Raw genomic sequence first — 7,433 nt, 5'->3', positions numbered from 1 at the left:
AAAGTTGAGATCATGAGTCACTGATGGGCATCCTGGCTTCCTTCGAAGAGCACTCCCGGATCCATACAACAGCCCTACAAGGCAGACAGGTCAGGCACTATAACTGATAGGCCAAAAGGGAAACTGAGGCTCAAATAAGGGAAATGGCTTGCTCAAAGTCATACTGGTAGTAAGCGGCAGCGCTGGGTGAAATTAACACTCATGAGCACCTGATTCTGTCTAGATAGCTCGCCTCTGTGCCACCAGAGCAGCCTGTACTCAGCTCAGAATGTGTCTACAGAGTAAAGAAAAGTCCTTCACTGAGTTCACTTTGTTTTTGTTTTTTGTTTGTTTTGTTCTGAGACAGAGTCTCACTCTGTCATCCAGGCTGGAGTGCAGTGGCATGACCTTGGCTCACTGCAGCCTCCACCTCCCTAGGAGTGCAAGTGATTCTCCTGCCTACGCCTCCCTAGGAGCTGGGATTACAGGCACCTACCACCACACCCGGCTAATTTTTGCATTTTTAGTAGAGACAGAGTTTCACCATGTTGGTCAGGCTGGTCTTGAACTCTGTGAGTTCAAGTGATCCACCTGCCTTGGCCTCCAAAAGTGCTGGGATTACAGGTATAAGCCACCATGTCCAGTCAGAGTTCAGTTTGACTGTGACCTCACAATATGGTTTGGTGGTTGTTTCCCCCTTCCCATTCATTACAACTTCCCTCCGAGCCACAAGGCCCTCCCTCCCAGCAGCAAAAGCAGTCAGAGGACAATGTTCCCTAGTCTGATCTGCTCTTACCTTCCTTCCTTCATTCAATCATTCACTCAGCTGACCAGCAGACACTGGATGACCACCCCAGGGCCAGGCCTTGTGGCAAATGCTAGAGTAATGATCAGACAGACACATCACACCCGCTTTCTAGAAGGCCTCCCTCACAAACCAGATCAACTGCTATGATAAAGGTAAGACAAGGAACAGTGTCGCGGAAGGCAGGAACAAACAACTACAGCAGAGTGGTCAGAGAAGGCTACACAGAGTTGATTGCACTGGACATCAGAGGTTGAGGAAGAATGTTCTTGGAAGAAAAGGTAGGAAGATCGTATCTTCCAGTGGAGGTGTGAGACAGTCTCGGCTATTCAGGGACGTGCAGGTGGAACAGGCATATTCTTCCAGGGGGTGACAGGTGGCAGGAGGTGAGACCACAGCCTCAGTCAGAGGCCAGGTCAAGGAGGACCTACCAGTGGAGCTCGGGAGCTGATGGGGCACTGTGCCATGGTTAGGTTTGTTCTTAGAAAAGCCACGCTGCTGGGTGGGGAGGAGGAGAGATTGAAACCGCAAGTTTGAAGAGGAGGCCACCTGATGGTCACTGGCCATGGCTCAGGCAAAAGAGGACACAGGCCTGAACAGAGGCAATAGCAGTGGGGATGGTAGGGAGGGGACTGGCTAAAGATTGAGAGCTTTTTGGTATCCCTTAGATGTGGGGAGTGAGTCGACAGGTGGGTCCCAGGTTTCTGGCTTAACTGGCTGAATCAGTGGTGTAGCCCTACAGTGAGATGGGTGTAACAGAACACTTTTGGTTGAAAATGTCTGAAAACCTAGTCAAACTGACCTTTAAAAAAAGGGAAGAGGAGTGCAGTGTTCATATAACTGAACAGTATGAGGGTCACATCATCAGCATATCCTCCCCCCATCTCCCGGCTCATGTACTTTGTGCTGACTCCATTCTTTACAGCTCTTCCCATATCTTTTCAACATGGCTGCCAGCACCTCTCTGAACTACATCCTTCTGGGTTTAAATCCAACAAAAACACACAAGAGCTTGTGTCCAAGTGTTCCTATGAATAGTCTGAGATTTGCCCTGATTGGACCAGCTTTGGTCACATGCTCACCTCCAGCCAATCACTATGGCTGTGCTAATTGAGTTAGACCTAATCCATGAGCTCCACCCCTTAAGCTTTGGTGGAGCCATAGAAACTGTAAGGACTAAGAGGCGAAGGAGTGGACCCCAAAGAAATACGCAGGCTCTTGCTAGGACAAAGGGAAAGAAATAGATGCCAGTGAGATAGACCAGATTTTTTAGCTTTGTGGGCAGCATGAAAGAAAGAATAGTAGGTTAGGGGAGGACAAGATGATGAGTCCAGATTAGAAGGTGTTGTGTTTGCGGGCTGTATGGTGCAAGCAGAGGACATGGTCAGCAGGCAGTCAGTTAGGGAGAGACCCATGCTGGAGAGGGATCTGGAATTGCCAGTGTGTAGGTGGTGAGTGAGAAGCTGAAGAAGGCAATAATGATGCAGACTTTGGAAGCCATTCTGGACTCCCTGCTTCAGGAACTGCAAGTCTGATCTAGTGAAAGTCTCTTGCTTTCTTTGCTCTTTAGGATTAGGCAGTGCAACAGCCCTTGTGATCCTGAAGTGAGCAATGCCCCAGCCTCCTCCTTTCAACACCAGCTCTCACTTCTTGTCTTAGATTGCTTTGCACCTTCCTCTCCCTTAGTTGATGTCAGGACCTGAATATATTTGATAGTGATTTGGACCACTGACGCTACAAATGAAAGAGATTGATGCTGGGCCCTGGGACCAGGACATGTGACACAGCCAGAGTCCCTCATGGCTCATGGGCATGTGCTGGGACTGACATATGCCCATCGGGATGTGTCTCGGGAGAGGCTAGCATCTCCCGAGAAGACGGAAGGACAAGCAACTCCAAATGGGGATGACATTGATGACTTTTCCACCTCTCCTGGTAACTTTCTCCCCATGCCCATCATGTCGTTGCACCTCTGACAGTACTGGGAGAGGTGCCAAAATGAGGGACAGTACTTGGGAGGACACCAAAATGGGGGAAAATTTGTGAAATGTTGCAATGGGAGAAAGGAACTCAGTGGCCCATGTAAGTCTTGAATATGTTTGAGATGTGGCATTACCTGTCTCTATATCTTCACAAGGATAATAAGCATCTCCAGTGTTACTGTAAGCCAGTGTGATCCCTATCTTCATTATTTTTTGCCTGGAAACTCCTGGCCCATGACTATTGTAAAAAGTCCTGGCAAAGTGTGCCTAGCCGACATCCACTCTCCTCTTCTTCCTTTCTATCAAAACCTTGCATTTGTTTAGGATGGCAATGTGCCAACTAGAAAAGCCACACTTGACTGGGCACAGTGGCTCATGCCTGTAATCCCAGCACTTTAGGAGGCCAAGGTGGGCGAATCACGAGGTCAGGAGTTGAGACCAGCCTGGCCAAAGAGACTAGGCTGGCCAACGTGGTGAAACCCCATCTCTACTAAAAAATACAAAAATTAGCCTGGCAAGGTGGCGGGCACCTGTAATCCCAGCTACTCAGGAGCCTGAGGCAGGAGAATTGCTTGAACCTGGGAGGAAGAAGTTGCAGTGAGCTTAGATCCCACCACTGCACTCCAGCCTGGCCGACAGAGCGAGACTCTGACTCAAAAAAAAAAAAAAAAAGAAAGAAAGAAAGGAAAAAAGCCACATTTAATCTCCTTTGCAGCTAAGAGGCAACATACATGGGAAAAAAAAAAAAAAGAAAGAAAGAAAGAAAGGAAAAAAGCCACATTTAACCTCCTTTGCAGCTAAGAGGCAACATACATGGCTGGACAGTGAGATTGTGTTAATGTGGATTATTCCTCAGCAAATATACATTCTTCTCCTCTCCCATTGTGAATAGAGTGTAAGTACTTACCCACTGATGCTGAGCTTAGTAACATGACTTCCTTTGGAATGTTAGTGGAAGGAATAAGCAGAAACCTTTTATTTGCTTGCATAGTTTGGTTTCCTTCTTTTCATGATTCATCATGAGAAGAACCCACCCAGGTAATCACTGCTTGCTCAGATCCCAGCAAGTTCTGGATCCCAGAACTAGTGCTGTTAGAGCCACGACCAGCCGATCCAAGTCTGGAGCACTGCTCAGATGAGCCCAGTCTGAATTTGGGAGTGGTTGTTACAGAGCATTACCCTGGTAATAACTGACTGATGCAGAGATATATGTAGACATCACTGGTGGAGCCCCCAGGAAAGCTGTTTAACAAAAGACAGACTCAGCTGGCAGGTCTTTTGCCCTTTCCCCTTCTCCTCGTTGAATGCAGACAGCTTCAATGCTTGGAGGGGTGAGAGGAGGCAGCCATCTTATAACCACAGGTGACAGGAAGACACTAAACACGGCCATGCAGAAAGACAGAAGGAGCCTCCATCCCTCAGCACCACAGAGACATCGTATCAGCCTAGAAATGCCTAAATCTGAACTTCCTCTTACCTAAGAAAAATAAAACCTCAATTTGATTCAGTCACTGTTTTACAGGTTTCTGCTACTTCTGATAGATGGCCAGGCACAGTGGCTTACCCTATAATCTCAGCACTTTGGGAGGCTGAGGCAGTCGGATTACCTTAGGTCAGGAGTTCGGGACCAGCCTGGACAACATGATGAAACCCCGTCTCTATCAAAAATATGAAAATCAGCTGGGCCTGGTGGCAGGAGCCTGTAATCCCAGCTACTCAGGAGACTGAGGCACAAGAATCACTTGAACCCGGGAGGTAGAGGTTGCAGTGAGGCGAGATCACATCACTGCATTCCAGCCTGGGTGACGAAGTGAGACACAATATAAAAAATAAAAAATAAAAATAAAAAATTCCTGATGAGCACAGGTAACTATTGGTATTAAATTACATTGGCCAGGCCGCGGTGGCTCACACCTGTAATCCCAGCACTTTGGGAGCCCAAGGTGGGTGGATCACCTGAGGTCAGGTCAAGACCAGCCTGGCCAAAATGACGAACGCCGTCTCTACTAAAAAATACAAAAAAAAAAAAAGGGGAGGGAGGATTGCATTGGGGAATTGCCTGATGTAAATGACGAGTTGATGGGTGCAGCAGACTAACATGGCACAAGTGTACGCTATGTAACAAACCTGCATGTTATGCACATGTACCCTACAACAAAAAATTATGTAATAATAAATAAATTTAAAAAAAAAGAAAAAAAAAAGAAATGGGTCATAAATTGGCCAGATTATAGTGGTCTATATATGAAATGCTGAGAGCTCATAAGTGCTTAAGGTCATCTTGAGAAGAGAAAATACATGCTTTGCAGGAAGAATGAGGGATGGAGATGTTGGTCAAGGTCACAAGAAATATCAGTTAGAAAGGACGAATATATTCAAGAAATCTATTGTACAACTTTGTGACTGTAGTTAAAAAATGTATTATATACTTGAAAATTGTATATTTTAAGTGTTCTCACCACAAATAAATGATAAGTATGTGAGAAAAAAAAAAAAAAAAGCCAGGTGTGGTGATAGGCACCTGTAATCTCAGCTACTCAGGAGGCTGAGGCAGGAGAATCACTTGAACCTAGGAGCTGGAGGTTGCAGTGAGCCAAGATCACCCCACTGCACTCCAGCCTGGGCGGCAAGAGCGAAACTCCATCTCAAAAAATAATAATAAAATAAAGCCACATCTGTGTTTGAGATTCCCCAGGAAGAGCATGAAGGGTCACAAGCAGGTCTCATGGAATCCTGGGGAATGTGGCTTAACAATGCTGGAGGAGAAGCCCACAGAAGTGATTGAGAAGCAGGGAGAGTGGATGGAGAACCCAGATGTGTGGTGGCCACAGGCCACAAGAGGAGAGAATCTCAACAAGAGACAGGGACAGACCAGGCCAAATGCAGCAGTGAGATTCAGGCACATGAGGAAGAAAACTTTTCAAAGGATTTAGCAAATGAGAGGTCCCTGACCTTGGCAGGAAAGGTTTAGTTCAGGGCTGGGGACAGAAGCCAAACCACACAGCCCTCTGCAGAATCCCAGCCCTCTGCAGCTCCCTCCATGGGGGATGGACGCTTGAGGAAGGATGATGCAATGGGAGGAAACCACTGCTTGGCCAGCTGCAGCCTTGTCCTCATTGCACAGACCATTTCTCCTCCTTGCCTCCAAGATGAAATCTAAACTCAACTTGGCATCCAGCCTTCGAAGATGTGGACCCAGCCAAGCTGTGGCCTCCCTTGCCCAGCCTCCCTTCTCCATATTGCAGGATCCCCACTCCCCCCATTCCTTGGATTGCCCGCACTCCCACCACCAACTATCTAGAGCCTACTCCACCTTCTGTGGTGGCACAAATGTCACACCCTGTAATGAAAACAAGGTCACTCCTTTCTCTGGGCTCCTTGCACCTCTCTGTATCTGCCTTGAATTATATTGGCCAGATTCAAGTGGGATTTGCTCCTAGGGTGGGGACAGTGTCTGTGTTTTCTGTTCCCCACAGGGCAGAGCACACCGGTCTGGCATGAGTAGGAGCCAGTAGCCTTGTTGGGTGGCTATGATGTGCCCTGCAAGAGTTTCCCAGGCCAGGGAGACCAAGTGGGCATCTTCAGGGCCACGTCTGTCCCTTTCCAATCCTACAGACCTGGCTTTAGAGAGCTCAGGAAGGAAGCAGAACAATCAACAGAGAAGAGTGAGGGCTTTCTTCTTCCCCTCTCCTCTCTGGAGGCTTCCCAGAGGGCAGCTGCTTCCTTTCTCTCTTGTTTTAGAACAAGAAGACATGATTGTGACCAAATTTAGAAAACAACCAAAAATTCAAATACAACCCATATTTTAAAATCCATTTCAACAGCTCCACCCCACTAAAAGGAATGTCACTTTTGAGCAATGTGGGTGAGGAATCAGCAGCAGAAGTAGTAGCAAGGTGGGCTGTAGTGTCATGGGTTTGGGGTCTGAAGGCTAGGGAGGGAAGAGGTCTTCCCGCCAAGGACAGACAAACCCACCTCACCAGCAAATGGGAGAGATGATGAGGGAGAGTAGAGCCAGGCATGAGAGCAGACGGGCCCACATTCAAGGAAGCATCTTCTTGGCTTCTTGTTTCTGCCAATTGCTGGAGAGGACGGATGCTTCTGGAAGCCACCTCAGAGATCAACCACAGCGGATGGGCCCTCCTTAGCACAGAGCTACTTTTAGCCCATTGTTCTACTGTGGGGAACAGAGGGAAACCCAGGGAACCAAACAAACAGTGTCGCCTGCCTTCTGTAATAATAGTAACCAGGTAGGGGGTGTGGACTCTGTGCCAGGTGCTATAGCTAGGAGGCTTTTAAAAATATTGTTTCCAGGAATTCTACATGAGTCATGCTGCCTCAGAGATTTTTATAAGGGGAAAAAAGGTCTTTATGAACCAGAATGGAAGAGATTGATTTATCAGGAACAAATGTAAAAGTTTGCTTTGCAAGCATGGCATTCAAGGGGCAGTTTTGATAAGGTGTCAGGAATGCTGCTGTGTCCTCTGGCCACCATTATAAGAGATAAAGAGTCCAGAATAAAGGAGGCTGTCATCTCACTGAATTTGGTTCCCGTCAGCCTAAATGGGACCCATTCTCTTCGAGTCTCAGTTTCGTTTAAAACTTGGAGCTAGAAAATGCCTCCTTCATGAGGTTGTTGTGGAGAGTAAACAAGGAATGTATGAGAA

The 7,433-nt window shown here is 47.3% G+C and overlaps 1 long non-coding RNA gene across 1 annotated transcript; it reads left to right on the top strand.

Annotated features, from left to right (window-relative positions):
- The first annotated feature begins 546 nt into the window (after positions 1–546).
- Positions 547–4,274, top strand: LOC103878214. The gene is made up of 2 exons (XR_002517503.2): positions 547–939; positions 4,077–4,274. It is a non-coding gene; the product is annotated as an uncharacterized LOC103878214 (long non-coding RNA).
- The last annotated feature ends 3,159 nt before the right edge of the window (positions 4,275–7,433 follow it).

The sequence above is a fragment of the Papio anubis genome, chromosome 13 (genome assembly GCF_008728515.1).
Source record: "Papio anubis isolate 15944 chromosome 13, Panubis1.0, whole genome shotgun sequence".
NCBI lineage: Eukaryota > Metazoa > Chordata > Mammalia > Primates > Cercopithecidae > Papio > Papio anubis.
Note: the sequence above shows the minus strand (reverse complement) of the source record. Positions and strands in the feature narration are given on the sequence as shown.